The sequence below is a fragment of the Phragmites australis genome, chromosome 6, assembly GCF_958298935.1.
Source record: "Phragmites australis chromosome 6, lpPhrAust1.1, whole genome shotgun sequence".
Lineage (NCBI taxonomy): Eukaryota > Viridiplantae > Streptophyta > Magnoliopsida > Poales > Poaceae > Phragmites > Phragmites australis.
This window is the reverse complement of record NC_084926.1, coordinates 8,459,992-8,479,752: the sequence shown is the minus strand read 5'-3', so window position 1 is coordinate 8,479,752 and position 19,761 is coordinate 8,459,992. Positions and strand designations below refer to the sequence as shown.

Below are 19,761 nucleotides of genomic sequence, written 5' to 3'. Positions count from 1 at the left end.
CTAAGCCCAGAGGGCCACCACGTGTGCCTGCTGCCTGGCTGTGGTGGCTTGTGCGACTACGGCCTTAGTCGTAGCCCTCAGGGGCATAGCGAGGCCCGCTCCTTACTGCCACTAAAGGGCCTCCGGAACGGCGAGGTCCCTAGCATCAGTCACAGCTAGGGTTGTAGCTGAGTCGTCAGTGGCCACGGGGCTCTCATTTCAACCAGTTGAGGGGCTGACGTCAGCGTAGCGTGAGCTTGGTCACGGTGGCTATGTGGACTTTCGCACTGGCATGGTCGTGGAGTTGGCCGCCTAGGCCGCTGCCTTGGTCGTCTTCTTCTTTGGTGCCATCCTACCTCTCTTAGTGCTTCTACACGTATTCTCTCTCCACGAACGACGTCAACTGTTGAGGAAAGAAAATCTTTTACGAACAAAGTGTGGTGAGATCTAATTCACTGGAATGACTCAAGCTTAGAGGAGAAGTGAAGATAGATAGAACACCACGTGTCTATATTTATACTGATATTCATAGTGTGAATGTACAAATATGCCAATATGAGGCTTTAGAGATACAAGTTCTTTGCTGTATCACGGGGTATAGGAACAGCCCCGTAATTCTTGTCTACGGTTGGTGAGGCAATTGTCCTAGTAGCTGGTCGTTTATTCCGGCGTTGCACTGGACTAGCTTGTCAGACACTTGCGTCAGCATGTCAGGTGACCACCACTCGACTGATATTAAATGCCGGTCATTTCGCTACAAGTGAGGGGCGACCTGCAAGCCTCCTACTGGTTGATCTTTTTGAATGGTCGATGGCTCCGGGGGCTAAGAGGGTCCAAAGGCATGGTCTCCGGGACCCCTCTGGAGCAGGGCCGGCCCTGAGGGGGGTCTCTCTCCTCATATATTTGTGTATAGTATACATGCCTAACAGTCTGTACGACAACAGATATAATTAGATCTAAAGTAGCAGCTAGGTATAATAGCCCGTACGGTAGGACGCAAGTGGCCTGGTTCCTCCAGTCCATAAAAAATCAAGTGACATGTCTGCCTAGCCTATTTAGCTATTTGCTTGTTTCATGTTTTCTTCCATCCAGACAGTCTAGTTTCTTGCATTTCATGGGATCACGACTCCAAGGCATCCCGCATGCCTACAGCTTCGATCGAGGACATACGTCAGCTATTACCATATGAGTTTTTGTCGCTGGTTTTTCTCCTCTATAGTTTCTACTCCATCTCAAATGGATCCGACCCTTGTTGAGATCGCACATTTGAAATATGGAAAGGTTCCCGCTTGCTCCGACGATCATTGAGTCCAGCGTTTGTACTGTGGTGCTGGCATCTGCAAGCAGATAGCTCCAAAGCTACTATGACTGCAAGCTACCTACTGCATGTACTGATGAGTAACTAGAGTTGTACGCAACAATTTATACATAGGCATGTGAGTATCTTTACCTAGTTAGCAAGCATTAACGCAAGCATTAACACAAACATACGTACATGTACTCTTATCCCTCACAATTTTATTCCCGCGAGCATTTACGATAATTTGTTTCAATTTACCGTAATGGACGCATTTCAAGTTGTTCAAACTTATCGTAAATGCTTGTGGACTCTACTTAGAATATTATCTTTATAATTGATATATAAATATTTTAATATTTATATCAATGAGGCTCTGCTTTTAGTTCCGCCCCGGACCACTGAAATCTCAGGATCGATGCTGTTCTGGAGCCATAGGGTCCTGAGTCTGATGGCCCTCGAGCCTAGACTAGTGGAGCCAAGAAGCTACCGAGGGTCCTTGATGACGACCCCAACAGCAATGGATTTAACCTCTTATATTATCCCTACTTTTTCTTGCACTCTCCATATTATTTGTTTGTTTGTTTAGGCAACTCGAAGAAATGAATCCTGAAAAAGTTCAGAAACTTGCATACTAATTAAGTTCATCCATCAGCTTGAAACTTCTTCATGTTATATATAATAAGGTAACACACATAATTGCTCTGCTTATCGTAAGGCAGAAGCATAGGCTGCATCCAGACACCAATCTGATCCATCAGCATTGCTACATGATAACCAATAAACATAAAGAGGGGAAGAAGAGCGAAAGGATAGCAGAAGGGGAATAAAGCTGGAAGTACAAGGCAGATGAAGAAAGCCGCAAGATAAGCCCATTGGTTTCAGGGGTTGCACAAAGCCAGCCAGAAAACAAGACTGGTATCTTCTCCATAATAGTTAACCCACCCTACAAACACTGGCTATGATCCATAAAATACTAATGGAAAACAGACAGCAACTTATAGATTAGCACCAAATGGATGCTAAGTTCATTCCTTTGATGAGCATGACTCCACCGAGAGAAGCTGAATGAAAAGTAAACTCAAGGAAGAGGGGAGAAATCTTTGGCAGGTAAAAAGAAGGGAGGAAATTGCTTCGGAGGCAGTCATGGTGGGTTCGTTTCATGCTTAAGTTGGGTGAGTAGAAAGATGTTAAAAGCTAAGTGGATGCAGATGGATGGTCCTCAGTACTGACTTACAGATAGCAACTGAGGCTGATCTTCTTTAAAGATATTAAGTTCAGCTGCGACCATTTTCCAAACCACCTTCTATTACCTCTATTAGAAATTTAAAGTTGGATATTCCAAGGGCAAACATTTTAATCTACTTGCTTTGCTAGGAAGATAACACATGAGAAATGCAAAGATAGAGAAGTGCATAATAAGTCACGCCTCACACTTTTTTTAAAAAAGGCAGGAGCGCCGCCTAATATAGTAGGAGGAGAAGAAGAATATTACAAGGTTCAGTATATGACCTGGAGACGAAACAAAGACAAAGAAAAGAGATAAAAAAAGAGACAGTAAACCTCTGAGAACAGAGATAACGAGCTATGTAGAATGTTTCATGAAGGTATAAGCAGTAATGCAGGCAACTATTCTCTCGGTGACCGCTGAGAACAGAGATAAGGAACTCTCCTGCTGGAAGATGCGTCGGTTCCTTTCCTTCCGAACTTCCCACCAGAAATACAGAATGATTCCCATCATCTTCCTGTTTCTCTGTTTTGGCTCTCCCTTTGATGATCCCCATCGCCCATTCGTGAAGGGGCATGGGTTTCGTCACACTTGTGTTGAGTTGCAACTGGAGTGCTCCTACTAAACGATGCCAAACCGCTTCTGTAAAGTTGCATTCCTTGAGGATGTGTTTAGCAGTCTCCGGCTCGCAATAGCATAGGGGGCTGATGGCCGAGTTTGGACAAGTTAACTTTTGACTAGCTAACTTTTGACGTAACTTCTAAAATTGATGAAAGCACTTTCATAAACAATGCTTTGGCAGATAGCTTTCCCATTGCTAATCCACCCCATTAGCACATTCTACACTGGAATTTTCGTGCCCCCCCCCCCCCCGGTGTTGTCAACTTGTCGCTCCATCCATGAACTTAAAATTACTTGAGAATTAGTAGTGAGTACATCCACATCATTCTTCTGGATCAGATATCCAAGATAATTTTTCCGATTCAATCACCTGGTACAAGTAATATCCATCAAAATTACCCCGTGACATGACTGAAAGAATACACACTTCAATGAAGAATTCTTGCATATATATTGTTGAGAAAAAAAATCATATCGTAGACTACCAACCAACAATTAGAGAAAAAACACAATGCGCAGAATATGCCCTATTTCAATGCATACCTAGATCAAGAGGCAGGTTTGCATAAAAAGTGTGTGATAAAAAAAATACTACCCCAGTTGCGACGAAGGCTCCAATTAGAGTGAGCCAGAACTGGAGAAGCGCAAAATGAGGACAAAGTGCCAAAATGCAACATGGAGTAAATTGGAGAAGCACAAAATGAGGACAAGGTTCTAAAACCTAGCAGCGTCAGAATTGCACAACTCAATTCAGATCAAAATCAACACCCCCAACTGCAAATTGTGTTCAAAGTTTCAGCCTAGCTTTGCACAATTTTAGTGTCTGAGGATCGGTCAATTCCGTGCAAACTCACTGCGAGTTTGAGACTTCAGAGTTCAGAACTTCAGATTCCTCTCAGGCCGCTGTACAGAGAACCTGGCCCAAGAGATCCATCTTGTCGCACAACTCCGTTAATGGGCCGCGGTTGCTGCTCCACACCGGCGGCGGCAGCGTCCTGTCCCGCTCGGTGGCCGTCGGACAGAATCCCCGGGCCGCCGACCCAAATCCGCCGAACTCAGAGATTTTTTTTAATATTTTTTAACTTAAAAAATTAAATAAGTAAACTCTAGATGAAAAAATTTATAGAAATACCCTTCTACCGCTCTCTCGAAAGGCTATAGTCTTTTTAGATAATGGTAAAAATACTACAGTGATAAACATAAGTCTTACTGTCCTGTTAAAGGGCAGTTAGTCCTTGCAGCCACATGAGAGTGCGGTTAGTATTATTCTCACGGTAAACAGTACTCGAGTGTTCAATTTTTTCTTTCCATCTCCTCTATTTAAAATAATAGTATTTTATTGCTTTAAAAAAATTTAGAACTTTTTTATTTTCAACCTATTTTAATTGAATTTAGCTAAAAATCCTATGTATAATTTAAACTAAAATTATCAAAAAATGCTATTTTTATAACTTCTAGAAATTATTAGGGCCTTAAATAAATTCACAAAAATCTAGAAAAAAAACACCAATATTGTTCTTATGTGATATAGTAATTTCTAAATTATTTTTATCCCTAGGTTATATAGTAAAAAGTGAGTTTTTTTAATGCTCTATTTATATATATTTTTATAATTTCATATGATATTCTTCTTTTAACTCAATTTGAATTCAAACATATACGAACCTAGGGCTAAAAATAATTTTAAAACTAGTCCATCATAAAAAAAATATTAGTGAAATTTTTCAGATTTTTAAGAATTTATTTGATGTCCTAACAATTGCTAGAAATTATAAAAGTACATTTTTTAAGAATTTTAGTTTAAATTATATCCCTGCTTTTTAGGTAAATTCAATTAAAATGGACTGCATATGGATTACGGAACATGTAAAAAAATTAATAGGAAGAGAAAATTAAGCATTTGAGTACATTTCAGCATGTAAATAGTACTAACTACCCTCTCGAATAGGACTGATCGCCCTCTCAAACAGCGGTAAGACATATGCTTATTACTATGACATCTTTATCACCCTTAAAAAGCTATAGCTATTTAAGAGAGTGATAGACTATTACAATAAATTTTTCATCCGGATCTATTTATTTAATTTTTTACGTAAAAAATGTAAAAAAAAAAACTCAACTCAGAAACGAGACAACCGGAACGAAAAATATTCGGCTTCGGGCTTTCGATCAAATACGGCCCGTCGTCTGTAGCGGCCCACCGAACCCAACGATCCCAAGTGCGCCTATCCCTTCCGATCCCAAGATCTCCAACCCGCACCACCCTCCCCGATGACCGCCACCACCTCGCCGTCAACGACGGCGGCGGCCTGGGCCTTCGTCGCCGCCGCCTGCGTCAAGCTCCTGCTCGTCCCCACATGCCGTTCAACCGACTTCGACGTCCACCGCTACTGGCTCGCCCTCACCCACGCCCTCCCCGCGCGGCAGTGGTACACGGATGCCTCCTCCGAGTGGACGCTCGACTACCCGCCCTTCTTCGCCTACTTCTCCGCCTCCTCTCCCTCCCCGCGCCATTCGTCGACGCCTCCCTCGTCTCGCTCCCCGTGCCCGCCGCGACCCCCTTCGCGCACCTCCTCTACCTCCGCCTCACCGTCGCCTTCTCCGACCTCCTCCTCCTCGTCCTCGCGTCCGCCCTCCTGCTGGCACAGGATGCGCGGCGGGAGCAGCGGCCGTTCCTCGCGCTCGTGCTCGTCCTGTGGTCGCCGGCGTTGATCGCCGTGGACCACGTCCACTTCCAGTATAACGGGTTCCTTATGGGGCTGCTGCTGCTCTCGCTGCACTTCCTTGAGCAGGGGAGAGATCTTACCGGAGGTGTCGTGTTCGCTGCGCTGCTGTGTTCGAAGCATCTGTTCCTCGTGGCTGCACCGGTGTATTTATCTGTTCCGGCATTATTGCTGTGACCGAGGTGCGGTGAGGTGGCTGGGGAGGCTGGTGCTGATGAGTGCTGGAGTGGTTGCTATTTTTGCTGCTGCATTTGCGCCCTTCGTGTACTATGGACAGGTGAGTGAACCCGGTTGCTTGATTCATTTTGTAATTGGACGACTTGCTGTTATCTTTGGTCTTTCCATACAGTAATTCAATTGTAGACACCAGATTCTAAGGAAAGTAGGAACATTGGCTTACGAAGAGTTGAGAATTGGTGAGAATGATCAACATTTAATCAAGTACAATTAAGTTGAAGCCGTTTCAGCCTGCGTGAAATCTCCTAACTTTGGTTTCAGTTGTGATAATTGCTATGCTGTCGTACTTAGTAAGATCTTGTTGTTAGCTTTGGTTCTGTCGCATCCTCTTAGTTAAATGATGTTGCTGCATAACGACACATCATACATATTTCACATTTTTGTGCTATTAATGCCCTGTGCCAAGAAGTTTTGAAGACTTATAGATGTATGGATGTTCAGGTGTCTGCTTTCTTAAGCATTAGTGCAGTTGGGTAAGCTTCAATTTCATAGGAAATCTAGAGCTAGTCTTTAGCATTATATATCCATGTGTCTACCATGTTTAACATTGCCCGTCTTTGCCATGTGGACAGTTCTCTTAGTATGTCCCTGTGGATTAAGATTTTTGCAGATGCAACAACTATTTAACCGATTGTTTCCCTTTGGTCGAGGCCTATGCCATGCTTACTGGGCCCAAGCTTTTGGGTGTTCTATATAATACTTGACAAGATCCTTGCATTTGTTCTTAGAAGACTAGGCTCCAATATACAGATACCTGAAGCTTCATTTACTGGGGGGCCTCGTTGGTGATTCGTCTCCTTTTGCTGTTCTTCCCAAGGTTGTCTCCACCATCCATTCTATCCATTCATTTTGTTCCAAGGAAAACTGTTAACCTTTAATGATTTGTGAACTTGATGGATTGCAGGTCACCCCAATGACTACATTCTTATTGGTCATACTTGCTATGACTCCTTGTCTTGTCAAAGCATTCTCTAACCCACAACCAAGGCACATAATTAGATGGGTGTCATATGCTTGTACATGTGGATTTATGTTTGGATGGCATGTACATGAGAAGGCATCACTTCACTTCACTGTCCCACTTGCCCTAATTGCCTTGGATAGCTTGGACGATGCCAGGCATTACTTTTTGTTGTCAATAGGTATGTTTTTATTCTTGCTCACACTTCAAATGTTACCCAGTTAAACTTGCAACATTTCTTGAAACAATGTTTTGAGGTTTCTGTTCTGTCCATGAAACAATCTTTTGCCATATTGCCTATCTCAGTATCTACTGTGATTTCCATATTATGGTTTTCCCTGGGAATATCATGAAAACATTAAGTCTGAAGTACGATAAACCAGGCTAGCAGGCAAGTGGTTGATATGATGGGTTGATGGGGGCGATACCTAAGCTAATTTATATTTTTAATCAACCAGAAACACTTATTCCAAATGAAATTATCAGGAATGATTACTGTCTTTAGTACATTGGCCAAGAAAATGGGAGAGAAAGGGAAACTTAAGCAACAAAAGAACAAAGTATCAAGGGAAAACAGCATCATTTTTTGTTATTCCTAGTGATGTAGCCCTAGTGCCCTACTGCTATAAATTATGAAATAATCGGGGAATCAATAAGTGAATGGCAGTGCTTTTTTTTTTTTGCACTTCTTATAACTGGCAATGGTATCGGATAAGTTCAATTACAATTCTGATATCATACTTTGTGTGAGAGTTGTGCATCATCCAAACACATGCTACCTGACATTCTATGTAGCACCGATATGTGGATACGTATGGTATCGGTATCGGGCCAATACGCATAGGGGGATACAACATTTTTCCAAAAACCCAATATGTGGATACGTTTATTTTTTTAAAAAAAAAACAGCAATAAGTGCAAGCACCCATGATCTACTTAAGGTCTATTACATAAATGCATAACATACTTAAAAGTCTCAATTTAGAACATATTAAAAGACATTTTGTAAACATTGCTTGGACATAATCACTTAATATGATGGCAGCAATAGCATTTTGTAAACATTGCTTGGACATAATCAAATCACTTAATCAGAGTGAAGTACATAACTACATATGTAAACATTGCTTGACACGCAGTACTGCAGTAGCAAACTAGCAATGCGTGGACAGTGGCAAAATCATCACAAGGTATCTCCAATTCATCACAAGGCCGCACATTTATTCAAAGGTGAAATGAAACATCTGTCACTCAAATGAAAAGCACAAGAGAAATGTTGAGCGGCTGCATATATTTAAATAGCTTATCGGCAATTCCAGACTTGGGCATTGAACAATACCAACCACAATCCAAACACAAGCAGTACCACAATCCAGACACAAGCAATGGCAATCATCAAATGGATTGGCAATTTGGCATGATGAGTGATGACCGGCTGACCGTGACCGCAGGCATGAAAATCAGGGCACACTAGATAAATAAGAAGGAAGAAAAGAGGGAGGAGAGGAGAGGAACCAGATCTGGTGGAGGGCGTCCCCGGGCTCCAGCTCACTGCCGGCAACCGGCGGAATAGCAGGTGGAGGTGTGCGGACGCAGGGGTCCATGCGTTCGGGCGCAAGGTCCAGGCGTGTGGGCGTCACCGGCCTCTGGCTCTCCATCGGTGGCTCCGACTCCGGCTCTCCATCGAGCGTCCAGGCCTGAGGGAGCAGCAGGGTGCAGGCGGTAGCTATGGAGACGAGATGCAGGGCCTGGGCGGTGACTGTGGAGACGAGATGTAGGGTTCGGGCGGTGTGAGGGAGCAGTGAAGCTATTAGGGTTGCTAACGGGCCGGGAAAGCCGATGTTGGGCCGGGCCATATCCAAGAAGTGTCTGCAAAGTATCTATCCACCTTTTTGTGAATTATTTTCTTACAGATACTCCGCAAATACGTATCGGTGCCGTATCCATATTGGATACGGCATCTGATACGAATACGGCACCATTCTGCAGTATCGGTGTTTCATAGTTGACATTTATAAAGTCATGTGTTCATATGCTTCGTTCGCTTAGTTCATTGAATTCATTTGGGGGATGGCCTAGCAACATTCCATTATTATGGTCTATTTTGATGGTTCCATTTTCCATGATATGCCAACAACTTTGGCAAAGTGTTGTCTGGTTTGTCATTGTAGCTTTGCAGCATCTTTTCATTGTAGTAGTGCTTGAGCTCTGTGAAAATCGGGACATATTTTGTTTAAACACTGACTTAAACAAATTATGTTTGCAGCTTCATGCTACTCTCTATTCCCATTGCTGTTTGAGAACCAAGAGTACCTGATAAAGATTCTGCTGCTGCTGACCTACACTACCCTCATGTGAGTAAGTTTTTTTGTCCCATTTTGCTGTAAACTCTGCTCAGTAAGGAAAGAAAGTAAATCAATCAGGCAGCTCAGTGAAGAAAAATGGCTTCATTGGATGGATTGGTTTGAGCAATCTTTTGGGAATCGCAGTTATAGAATTATGGTCTCAAGTATTTCACCACCGTGCATTCGGCGATAGACTTCCCTTCTTGCCTCTCATTATGGTATCATTCTACTGTGGCATTGGAATGATATGGATGTGGCAACTCGTTTGGATAGTCACACACATTTGATACGATTTCTGGTGATCAATATAAGTGCTCTCTCTTGCCTTTTATGGGTTGAGACTAATTTCAATGACGTGCCACCTTGACTGTTGCATAAGACATTTTCATTTTCTAATCTATTACATATACTAAAGGGGCTAGATTTGGAGCAATTTCAGAGGTCAAGTTACTATAGGTACTGTTCATATGGGTCCCGTGTATTTATACATACAAATGTATGTATACATATACGCATACTTTTTTTTTGCGAAATTCCAAAGAATAGAGAAAGTAATAATAGTTATATTGATAAATCAAGTGAAATAATCTAAAATGCATAGGAAAATATCTAAAACTCAAAAAAATATGAAATAAATATAGTTACATTTGTATTACTGCCGTCTACATGTTAACATTATGTACATGCGACATTATTTTTCTCATAATTAAATAAATGTGTTAAATATTGATAAATTCATAAATAAATATTGAGATGCCTAAAATTGGTGAACCCAATTTTTTTAGTCTTCTTTTGTCATGTTTTGTCCAACAAAAAACGCGTGTGGTGTAGGCGAGCCAATCCGCCTAGTTTCTCATAGTTTGAGTGAGAAATTTTGGAGATGTATTCATGTCATTATGTAATTTTATTTTTTGTAACAGAGCTGCTTGTATCAGCCCATGCTTCATAGGTTGAGTTTTTTTTTTTCCTTTTTACAATTTTCATAGCCTGCCGATGTCGTGTTGAGTTCTTGAGTGTATGATGTATCAAGGATTCAATTTTACAGGAAAAAAAAATAATTCAAATAGGATGTATGGTTTCTTTATCATGGAGCTGCTTACATCTGCCTCGTGCGTTCGCAAACATGGATGTGTATAATCTCCCTATGCTCTGGATACTGCATTCTGTCTTGAGCTTGCTGAATGGAGGTTTGACTTAGCAAACGCCTATCATTAGTATTTCAGGGAAACATTGACCCCAAACATGTATGCGACTGGACGATCATTTCACTGGCGTACTTGTAGTCGATTTCTGTTTTCATGATGGCATCCTGCTGTTCTCGTATTTTTGCACAGCCAGTAACTTCCATTTGCTACTTTGCCAATGCCACCCACTCAAGGTCTGTAGATGCTGAGCCAAATAGGTGCACGGCACGTATCGCAAGTGCGGCCACCGTCCCCGCCTCCAGGTCCTCCAGCACATCTCGTCTTTTGCTAGTCTGCTGTCCGATCGTGAGATCACCCGGCCCAGGTTGAAGATAGCGTGAGTCGAAGTGAGTACTTGAACTATGACAGCAGTTTAGATAAGCAGCTACACTTCCTTTACGGCCAGTCTTACAGCCTTTCCCTATGCTAAACCTTGCTTTCACGTTAAGATTAGATGGCGTTGTTACGAAAAAAAAAAACACCTGGATTCCTAGGTATCGATCACAGAAGCTGCATGTTTCTGGCGAATTGCAGGAAAAGATGCGTGATTATATGCCTGTCGTACTCTGTCACAGACCTTGTTAAATTGAGGACCCTGTCACCTGTGAAATAAAAGAGATCATCGGAACCAAACGCGGATGGAATTGACCAAAACGAAACGCAGATGGAATTGACAAAAAGGAAAGAAAAAAAAAGAGACCGAAGCCATATCAGAGCCAGGTTTCGATCCTGGGACCTGTGGGTTATGGGCCCACCACGCTTCCGCTGCGCCACTCTGATTTTTGGTATTGAAGAACAAGTGAATAACTATTTATCACATATGGCAGGCACATGAACTTGGTTTGAACTTGCACTAAACTATTTACGGCTCACGTTCCAGAAGGGATGCACATAAAAAATCTAGAATTCCATAGTAAATTGTACTTAATAACTTCAAATCTTATTTCACAGACTCACAGCCTTCATCTCTGCCTTTTTCAGTTGTCCAAAAACTGAAAAAAGACCCCCGCTTTCCTCTTTCCATCGTTCCGGATTAGGATGCACACGTTCTTGGCAAACAACAAATTGCAGACATGTTTGACACGTTTACTTACATGGACCAGCTACTTAGAACAAGACAAATTAAGCTGCAGTCAGTAGTCAACCATGGTTCCTGGGTTTTCCGTATGGATCCAAACGCATGAAAGCTCCTGGTTCTGTGGCAGCATCTGGGCAACAAGGGTGATGTCATGGGGAATTAGGTCACATGAGATGCATCACTTTGCTGGATTTGTACCTGTCCTTCCAAGCAATCAGTAGTAGTAGTGAACCACTAAACCCCGATTCAGAATCGCGATTGTGACTGTAATTTTGTTTGATTTTCAGAAAGTAACATCACGTGTTGGTTGTTAATTTGGACATGCATCAAACAATTGACTAGGGGATATAGTTGGCCGGCTGCGTTGCGCGTCAGCAAATCACCTTCCATGAAGCTGTTATCAGGTCAGTTTAGGATAAGATTTGCCTGCATCATTAGTCAAGAACTTGATTCGATCCAATACTTTTCTTTTTATCTATGATCAGGGTGCCATGTAAACATGCGCTTATCAATGTTTCAGTTTGAACGCAGTAAACTGAAAGAAAGTCTCCAGGGTTCAGTTTCAGACCCGTTTCTGTTCCATTGGATGGAAGACCGGGGGGGGGGGGGGGGGGGAGGCATGCAGGAGATAGCAGTCATATCCTCGAGTATCATATGGACTGTTTGATCGTTCTTGACAACTTCCATTATGGTCTCATAACCCTGCGCGGAGATTGAAAGATCAAAAGGTAGCAGAGCAGGCAACTGCAACTTGCTCCTCACGCTCAGCATGCCATGGCATCACGGATGAGCGAATGAGCAGAGAGAGAGAGAGAGAGAGAGAGAAGAGGATATCATGAATCATGAAGCATGGAAGGAACAAGAACACAATTTTAGAGCCAAACAGCTGCCTCCCTGGCTTTTCACCTCTCCATAGCATGAGGTATCCAAGAAGATGCCTGCCTGCCTTCAAGCTGCAGCCTTAATATTGTCACCGTTCAAGAATTCACATGCCATCTATTGCAAGGCAGCACCTTCCTTTCGCTCCATAATAACTAAAAATAAAATAAAATAAGGAATCATCTTTTGCACTTTTGCTACTTATAAAAGCGTAAATGTGTAGAATTGGAATACAGTAATAAAGCAAGTTCCCGTGTAATCTTACCGTGAAAGTTCACTTTTGCTATGAGGTAGAAGTACCAGTACTAATAACGGCATTTCACATCTCAAGAACAGATTCCACCATGCACTTGATCCAGAACCAGTACGAATCATCGGTAGCAACAATTTTGACCGTTAATGACATCATAAACAAAAAAATGTCAATCTCAATCATGTAAAAGAAAATGAAGCTGTTTCGCACACCTCTCCTGGATCCCTAGGCTCCCTGCATGCAGGCAGCATGAGAAGATGAAACTATAGAAACAACCAGTCTTGTGTGGCCAATATTTTAAGCCTCTCGAAGAACCTAGCATGGTTGCAGATACAATATTCCTGAACTCCTGCCGGCTCCATTGCCCTATGGATTAAACTAGGTCAATACGCATTAATCTACTTTTGTTTGTTCTTATGCTTCAGACATTGGCGATGTGATTGATGGGTATCACTGCCTGCTTTGGAATGGAAGGTCTCCATGGAATGGCTGGACAAAGAACAAAGGTTGTAGTGTGTCTCAAGGCATCTCTAGCACCCTAACTTATGCAACTAGCTATCAAGCCTCAGCCCCAGGTAGGTTATGTTATTTGTCCAAGTGTTGAGTTTTCTGCACAAAGGACAAGGCACAAAGCTACAAATCCTGGGGCCACACCAAATGAGTGTGCATGTTTCCCCATGGACGTAGCTAGGCTGACTCAACATGTGCCTAGAGAGGTAGCCTACTAACGTAACTGCAAAATTACAGGCTTATTAACATGCATTTTTTTAAAAAGAAATTTCATTATCCTACTGTTGTGGAAGAACGAGTCTTCTGCGAAATGGGTGTGGCAAGAGCCAACCCATTAGAGCGGCTCAAGCTCGGAGAAGAAGTTGATAAGAAGATGATACTTCAAGTGATCCAAAAAATCCCCCTACAAAGTGCGGCCACAACCGATATATATATTACCATTCAGAATGTAAGTGTATAAGCATATCCCTACGGAGTTGGTAGAGATATAAGTCGTCACTGAACAACTAGAACCTGTCTTTTACCAACCTAAAGATCAAGAGAGTTTAGAGATCCAAAATCTATGCTCAAAACAATGCTCTTCTTTGTAAATGACTTTACAAATTAGTTACAAAGGAAGGGATGTGGCAGAACCTTCTTCACAATAAATATTTAGGGTCAAAACCCCTTTCACAAGTTAGCTGGAACACAAGTGATTCACATTTCTGGGCAGGCTTGATGAGGGTGAAGCATCATTTTTTTCGCTTTGGTACCTTCATAGTCAAAGATGGCTCAAAGACCAGGTTTTGGGAAGATGTTTGGCTTGGTAACTCAGCCCTTAGCATCTAATATCCTAGTCCTTACAACATAGCTCGTAACAAACATGACATGGTAGCTAGCATTTTGCAATCTTTTCCACCAAACATTGCCTTCCATCGAAACCTGAGCAGACCTAAGTTGATAGCATGGAGCGACATGCTCTCTCACCTTATCAACATCAACCTTACATCAGAACCCGATTAATTTCGGTGGGAGCTAACCAAATGTGGCAGGTTCTCAGTTTGGTCTCTATACTGTGCTCTTATTAATAACAATGAACCTCCAAGGAGCAAAAAAATCTGGAAGATTAAAATACCTTTAAAGATAAAGTCTTCCTTTGGTACCTTCAAAAAGGGGTCCTCCTAACAAAAGATAATTTGTTCAAGAGACAGTGGCAGGACAATCAAAAGTGTTGCTTTTGTCATAAGAATGAGACAATTAAGCATCTCTTTTTTTATTGCCACTTAGCACGCTCTGCATGGCTTATTATTCAAGTTGCTTCCAATCTTTACCCTCCTAGGAGCGTTCTAAATATGTTTGGCAATTGGCTTACATGGATTAGTAAACATTGAAAAGAAAAAATTATGGTAGCAACGGCAACATTTTGTTGGTCGTTGTGGCTATGCAGGAATGATGTGATTTTTAACAAAAGGAAAATTAACTCTCCTTTGCAGGTTATCTTTATATTTATGCGATGGCTCCATACTTGGGCTATGTTGCATCGGCATATGGTGGAGGCGGCATGTTCTCTTATGGTCCGTGAAAGTGCATCTAGCCCCTATGTGTGTTTTTGGTAATTAATGACAATACATATGGACTAACAATGTTATTGAGATTGTTAGTAGGTTGTTCAATAGGTGATGCATGGAGAAGAGACATGCATGAACTCTAGGTGAATGGGAAGATTGAAAGTACATCAAGATGAATGAGCTCTAGGTGATGCTCGGATGTGATGCATGGAGGAGAAATATGCATCTAAATAAATGAGCTTTTAGTGTTGCTCATAAGAAGAAGAAGAAGCTCAATAAAATTAGCAATAAGCTTGAAGGCTAAGTTACTTGTGGAGATCAAGTAACTAAAGGTATGACTTGTCAATAGAGTTTTATGGACTAACCCGTGTGCTATGTGTTTAAGAATGAGTGGGGTTAGATTCTACATGAAGATTGACAATATGCATGAAGGCTAATAAGTTACTTATGGAGATCAAGTAACTTAAGGTATAAATGTTGTCATTTAGGTTTTATGGACTAACCCATGTGCTTTGTGCTTGAGAGTGAGTTGGAGTTAGGATCTATAAGAAGGCATAAGTTGAATTGAAATCACATATGCCAAGAGTGAAGAACAAAAGTGGACTCCATATATGAAAAAGTGAATTCCTTAAAGATGTCGAATACAAAGTGGTTTTCTATGGCAAAACGGTGAAGGGCAAGCAAGACTCGGCTGCGATGGACCATCTGTGGTGAAGGGCAAGCAAATGGCTTGGCGCCGAAGGACCAAGGCGGTGGTGAAGAGCGAGTGAAGGCTTTGCGCCGATGGACCGTGCGAGGCTATGGGAAGCTATGGATGATTCACATAAATTATATGAAGAATCAAGAAGAGATGGAGTGAAGATTTTATGGAAGTTGGCAACCCTCAAGGTTTGAAAGAAAGAAGCGGTACTTGAAAGTTTTTCAAAAGCTCAAAGTGGTTCAAATGAGTTTTATCTTTGAATTTGAGTATAGGTATGCCGCACTATTAAGAGGGATGCAATGTGAGCTAATTGTCGTGTCTCAGTGCTCAAAAGTTCCCAACCAAACCCAAAGTGAGAGTTTGTTGTTAAGAGTCCGGAGCGGAAAGTGCGGAAGTGTCCAAAATGGGTTTTGGAGTGTTCCTAATTTGATCCTATGTGTTTTAGGTCATAAATTCAGTTGGGATGTGTAGCCCTCTGAATAAGCTTTCCATAGAGTCCAAAATCGTCAAAATCGGACTCCGGAATCAGAAGTTATCGCCGTTTTTCGGAGGTCAGCTGTGCTGTGGCCGGAGACTCCGGTGTAGGTCGGATACTCCGGTACCTGGAAAGGCCGGAGACTCCGGTGAAGTCCGGATACTCCGGTACCTGGAGTGGCCGGAGACTCCGGGAAGTCTCCGGGGCTGTTTTCTGGGTTAAGTGCCGACCGGAGACTCCGGTGTAGGCCGGATACTCCGGTAAAAGTCCAGAAAAGTGCGTAACGGCTAGTTCTGACACATTCTGTGACCGTTCTGACGCCGTATTTGGATTTAGGGCCGGATACTCCGGTGTTCACCGGATACTCCGGTAAGTTCTGACAAAAAACAGTAACGGCTAGTTGTTTGGAGTGGGCTATTTATACCCCACTCACCCCATCCTTTGGGGCTGCTGGAAGAGCACGAAAAGAACATCCTCTAGAGCCAAAAGAACTCCCTCCCACTCCATTCTAGTGTGTGATTTGAGAAGAAAAGTGAGTTGGGTTGAGAGATTGGAAGATTGAGTGCAAGTGAACTAAATCCATTCTTGAGCACTTGAGTTCTTGACAAGAAGTTCTCGAAGCGTTTGTTACTCTTTGAGGTGAAGCCTCCTAGCCGGCTAGGTATCGCCGGTGAGCTCCCGTGCTTGTGGTGAGCCGCAGAAAGTTTGTGAAGGTCGATCCCGCCTCCGGAAGGAAAGAGATCAAGTTAGTGGAAGCCGAGCTCAAGTGTGACCGAGCTTGAAGAGGAAAGTGGTTGAAAGAGACCCGGCTCGTTGGAGCTTCCTCAACGGAGACGTAGGATTCACGGTGGTGAATCCGAACTTCGGGAAACAAATTTTGTGTCTCCTCTCTTGTTTCCTTTCATTTATGTTCTTGCTCAAATCTTTGTGCATATTGCTCGATCTACTTGTTTGTGTGTATTTGAGTGTAGGTTCTTCGTGAATCTACTTGGAATCATCTCTGGGAACACACGACATCACTTGGTTTGAGTTAGAACTCTCCACTCCTTAATTTTATTCAGTTTCGGGCTCTGTTCTGTACAGAAACCGGAGAATCTGGACTTTACCGGAGTTTCCGGACCTGTACACACCGGAGTATCCGGACTACACCGGAGACTCCGGCGTGAACAGTAATTCCAGGCATATGAACAGTATTTTCAGCATTTTTCAATTTAAGTTTTATTACATATCTCTTGCTAGAATTGAGTAATTTTTGTCAACTTAGTATTGTAATTTTCACACTTATTTAGGGTGATTGTGCACTAGTTGAGCCTAGCATATTTAGGTTTTTCTCTTGTGAAAAACTCGTTAGTTTATATTCCGCTGCAAGTTTAGGCCAACGGTAGAAAGGGTTGAATTTTTGTAAAAACGCCTATTCACCCCCCCTCTAGGCGACATCATTGTCCTTTCAGTCCGGACGGTCAAGGGTATCTTTACCCGGTTCGGATGAGAGTGTAGATTACGGATAGAAGGCCCTTAATAGTCTGCTTGCCATCTCCATCTTTTTTGTTTATGTGCTTTTGTTTCGTTGTTTGGTTGTGTGCATCCGAGCTATGTAGAAGCCGAAAGCGAACTCTTATGTGCTTTGTATCATCTTCATGTATCGCTAAGAGTCAATAAAGCTTCCTTTATCGAAACAACCGGAACCTAGGGCCAGCCTAGTAAAACATTATTCAGGCCAATGTATATGGCATGCCTCTGGCTATTGTGCCTGATAGGGATAAAATCTTTGCAAGCTTACTCTGGCAGGAGTTGTTCAAGTTGACTTGTACTGAATTGTATATGAGCACCTCATATCATCCTCAAACGGATGGACAAACTGAGAGGGTCAATCAGTGCTTAGAAATATTCCTGAGACGTTATGTGCATGCTTGTCCCACCAAATGGTCCAAGTGGATTTCTTTAGCTATATTTTGGTACAACACTTGTTACCACTCTGCTTTGGGCAAGACTCCATTTGGAGTGCTCTATGGACATGAACCAAGACATTTTGGAATTGATAGGCTTGATAATTGTGTTGTTTCTGATCTACAAGAATGCAGAACCGTCATGTAATGATTCAACTTCTACAACAACATCTTCAGAGAGCTCTGAACGGAATGAAATTACAAGTTGGCAAAAAGAGGACTGAAAGATCATTTGAAGTTGGTGATCTGGTCTATCTCAAATTGCAACCCTATGCTCAGTCTTCCATTGCTCCCGGTGCTCATCACAAGTTATTCGTTCGGTACTTTGGCCCATATGCAATTGAGACCAAAATTGGAGTTGTGGCATATAAGCTCTCATTGCTAGCCGATAGTACAGTGCATCAAGTTTTCCATGTTTCTCAACTAATAAAAGACAGTAGGTGCTTCCACTATTGTTCATTCCACTTTACTATTGTCTCATTCCTTGCAGATTCCTCAGAGAGTTCTAGATCACCATCTTTGTCAGCAAGGACATGGTTTGGTTTCTCAAGTGCTGATTGAGTGGTCTTCCTTGCCATCATCTCTTTCAACCTAAGAGAATGAACAAGCTCCACGTCAATAATTTCCGGCTGCACTAGCTTGGGGACAAGTTGGTTCTCAAGGGGAGGAGAGTGTCACGGTTCCACCCGTGACATCACTGAAGACAAAGCAGGTGAAGCAGAGCAAACTTGGTAGGACTGCTGATACTAAAGAATCAAGCACCAAGGCAAGAGGAGCTGATGGTTTAGGTGGCAAAAGGATTCAGAGGCTCAATCAGCGTTTCCTCAGCCCAGGATGGGATAACCATCGAAGGAGCATGACCCAAGAACCTGAGACACCGGATCATGGCATCGACTGCATCATCTTCTTCTAAAGTAGATGAGTGGGGGGAGGGTAGACTAGAATAACCAATCTCATTACTGGCGAGCAGATCGGCGAGCCTGCATGCTCGAGAAACTCGATTTCATTCTTGCTTCCCTTTATCTAGATACTTATAGACTCATACAAACCTCAAATATACACTACATATTAGCTCTTGAGTAACAGCATGCTCGTCAACGTGCATGCGTGGCAATTAATCGATCAAATAACAAACATATCTCGCCGTGTTGGACGCCAAATTAAAGTTATACACCTATTCGGTTAAGAGATCATCATATATATGGCATTACCCGTACGTGATGCTTTGCTTGTATATATACTAATTTAAAATGGTAAGTATTCAGTAATCAGTATAGATCATCGGCACACTATTATTATTCGTACGTTCACGATGCTCCTACCCCGCAACAACCTCTCTATGCATGTGCAAGAGAATTAGGAACGGGTTAAACAATTCCAAGTCAAATTCCAACATGTCTCCAGATCATTCTTAATGACTGCAAGCGCGCAGTCTGTTTAGTCAGTGTAAAATTATCAAGGTAGCTAAGATCAAAACTGAGAGCTAGCTGACCGATTGGTAGTCAAGCTATATACTACAGTTCGTTTCATAGTAAACAACATCATGTGGATTTATTGTTTTTTGAAAGGAAATGGCAGGAGCTCTGCCGCCCAAATAAGGAGAAAATGAGTGAGGTTTGCAAACATGGGCACGACAGCCCTATCCTCGGGTATGACAAAATTAATAATAAAAGGTAAAGGAGAGTTCCTACACTTCATTCATATATCTGCCATTGTGGCTAATGACCATAATGTCTACTTTGTCGAGCTTCTAGAATATATGTGATATAATAATAAAAAAATTATAGAGAGCTAAAGG

The 19,761-nt window shown here is 42.3% G+C and overlaps 1 pseudogene; it reads left to right on the top strand.

The window, feature by feature from the left end:
- Nucleotides 1-5,317: 5,317 nt before the first annotated feature.
- Nucleotides 5,318-9,745, top strand: LOC133921509 (probable dolichyl pyrophosphate Glc1Man9GlcNAc2 alpha-1,3-glucosyltransferase; annotated as a pseudogene).
- The last annotated feature ends 10,016 nt before the right edge of the window (nucleotides 9,746-19,761 follow it).